Genomic DNA, 3398 nt, shown 5'->3' on the forward strand with positions numbered 1-3398 from the left:
CTGATTCTTCTGTCTAGGCTCTGCCTGTAGCCAAATCTAGCTGGGGGACAGAAGCAGTCACTAATAGCCAACAAGCCATATGCAAAAAGGACAATGTACACTGATGATGTGCAACAGGGAACCCCTCGACAATATTACTATGGCAAGAAAATATTGCAGGAAGGAATATTTACTGTGGCAAGCCTACACTGTAAAAGGAGTTATATCTCATAGGGAAGAACACCATACAAGAGTTCAAAGAGCCAGTGTGACTGAGAAAGGCTCATGAGTCAGGCTTATTGGTGTTCAATTCTTAGCTATACCACTAACTCTTTGTGTGGTCCTGGACATGTTTCTCTACCTATCTGTTTTAATTTCATCATCTGTGAAAGTAGATTAAAGGAAACTTAACTTTTAGGCTTAATTCAGTTGCTAGATGACTAAAAAAGCATAAGCATCTGTGTTAGACATATGTAAGTTAACAAATGTTACATCCTTTCTAAATTCTTTTCCTCAACCCATTTTCATTTCTTACATGAGAAAATCAACACACAAAGAAGAGAATGTTCTTTTTTCTAAAGTCATACAGTTGTGTTTTGGTAAAGTGTGCAGCACCAGAAAGCACACAGAATCAGGAAGAAATGAGTTTGAATTCCAATGTTATTTTTTAAAGATTTTATTTATTTATTTATTTGAGAGAAACAGTGAGAGAGAGAGAGAGAGAGAAGGAGCAGGGGGAGCGGGAGAGGGGGAAGCAGTTTCCCTGCTGAGCAGGGAGACTGATGCGAGGCTGGATCCCAGGACCCAGGGATCATGACCTGAGCTGAAAGCAGATTCTTAACTGACTGAACCACCCAGGTGCCCCCCCCAATGTTATTTTTTAATATGATGTTGGGGAAGTTGCTTAGGTCCTCCAGGCCTTGACTTCCTCATGGACATACGGGCGATAATGCTGCTTCTCTTCTTGAATCTTTGGCATGCAGTTATTTTATGTTGCACTAGGAAAGAAGAATGCCAACCCAAGAGTCTAATAGAAGACCCCCACATAAATCTCTGGCTAAACCCTTGGTGCAGGGGAAATAATGAGAGGTGTCTAGGAAGTGTGCAGGTCACAGTTTTGGTGGCCCAGCATACCCGTAACCCCTAACAAAAAGCAAAACAAAAACAAAAACAGAAACAAAAATAAAAACCTCCCAAGCAGAAAATATAAGGTGGGCTCAGGTCGATAATGTCCCCATGTGACTACTAGAAGCAAACCTCACTGGAAGAACTTTAATAGTTACCCACAGAGATTTTAAGACATTAAAGATCCATTCCCAATTCAAAGATGTTGAAGTATGAAAAGAAAGGAGTCTTAGAGTTGATGAAATTGTAGATGTGACAGTACCTCTGTTGTGATTATTCTAAGGAATAATGATTACATGCTTGTGCACATGCACACGCACACACACATATGTGTGTGTCTGTGTGTGTGGGTGTGCATGTGTGTGCAACCTTCCTGTGTGGCTTTGGTTGGGTCACTTAATAGGATAATGAGATCTGTTGTTCCTAAGGTCCCCTTTACTTTTGCATTTATGATTCCTCCTAGGATAATACATGTGTCTTTGTTTATTCACATTGATTTAATTCTGTAAGTTTTCAAACTCAAATTAAGGCATCCTTGATTATTCTTCAAATGTCCCACAACAGTTTAATGGCTTGTTTTCTGAAGAGTTAGGAGAAGTCAAAGATTGTACCAAATTCCTCTATATCACCTGCAGTTTCTGTTCTAATCACCTGGTATTGCTCATTATCTTCTTTAGCATTGAAATGTATTACTATGCCAACACTTAACTGCTCTGAGATTTAGTCCTGGACAAAGAAGGCAAAGGAATCCCAGAGGAAGCCATTTTTCCATGCTTGGATTCTAATAATGAGGATTGTAATTAGCTTGCAAACTTTTGTTTTTATGCCACAGTAAGAGATTTCATGGGGGATTAATTCATTAAAGACAACAAAAGGGCCATATCTACTTTTCTTATCCATAACCAATTAGGGAAGGACAAAAGGGCTTTTTCGGGGAGGGGGGCAGTGTGTTGAGGAAAAGCAAGGAACCAGCAGGTCTGCATAAGAACGAGCAAGTCTGCCCATCCTTTTAACACAGCAGTGCTTCCTTATGATGCTATCTGCTTTCCAATTCCCTTGCCCAGGTGGGTTAGCAGGACTAAGCAGCGTGTGAGAATAAGATTAGAGTTTGGAAGGAAGTCATATTTAGAAGGGGTAATCTCAGTATCTTTCAACCAAGCACATGTAACAAAATCTGGAAGAGTTCTTCTGAGAGCTAGGGCGCTGGGCAGGAAGGAGACTAAGGAAGAACTATAATGGTACCGAAACATGTATCCATCCATTCATTCATCCAGCAATTTACTGTGAACGATCCCAGTGCTATATACTGTGCTAGGTGCAAAGGAAGAGTTAAATTCTCCATGCCTCCTGCTAGATATCTTTTCTGTCAGGCTACGATAACACACACTATAAAAGGAAGAAAGACTTCTTCCCCAAATGAATGACTATATCCTTCCTTTCTCCTTTCCTTTACTTATTTGTCAGTTTGATTGATATTTGAACAAATGATATGTGCAAGGCACTGTGGTAACGTGGCTTTCAGGGGAGCCTATATTCTAATAAACCCATACATTTTCATTTCCATGCTGTGCTACAAGATGTTATAGTAGGTGCTCAACAAATCTTTGTCAATATTGCCAGTAACAAGCATGATGATTTACTTATTAGACTTTTTAAAAAATATGTTGCACATTTAAAAAAAAGTTTGATGTAAATTCCAATTAACTATTAATTACTTATTTTAATATAATGACACTAATTTCAGCAGATTAGTCTAAGAAAATGTCAAGTGATTTGTTAATGCATAATATTTTTTTCCTAAATAAGTTGATTACTAATTTTTTTAGGAAAAAAGAAAAATAGCTGAGTGTTTTTAATAATTCCTGATACAAGATTGACAAGGAAATTAGATACTAATTTAGATTCTTAACAAAAAATATGTATTTCACAAAGTGCAATTTTGCTTCATATTGCATCTGAAAGCTCCTTTAGGAAGGACCTGGGAGACTGAGTTTATGGAAGGAACACAAGAGGTAACAAAAGCATAAGTTCAAAGGTGTGATTTCAACTGTTACTTCTGCATTAAACACTCTAAATGGCCCCTTCTTCATTTAAAACCAAGGTTTAAGTCCCTGCCTGATCCACTGTTTGGGGTTGTTAGAAGAACCAAGAGGAGATATATGCACAAAATATGAGAACTATATTATGATTAGAATTTTTATTACAGGGTTTCTATAATAAAACAAACTAGGAAAGAGAGAAAGCTTTTGCTGTTTCACATTTCCTGTTCTGATTTAGGACCACATTTAGAAAAA

Source organism: Eumetopias jubatus, unplaced genomic scaffold, assembly GCF_037043125.1.
Source record: "Eumetopias jubatus isolate StellerSeaLion01/CBP00866 unplaced genomic scaffold, mEumJub1_p1.0 scaffold_13, whole genome shotgun sequence".
Lineage (NCBI taxonomy): Eukaryota > Metazoa > Chordata > Mammalia > Carnivora > Otariidae > Eumetopias > Eumetopias jubatus.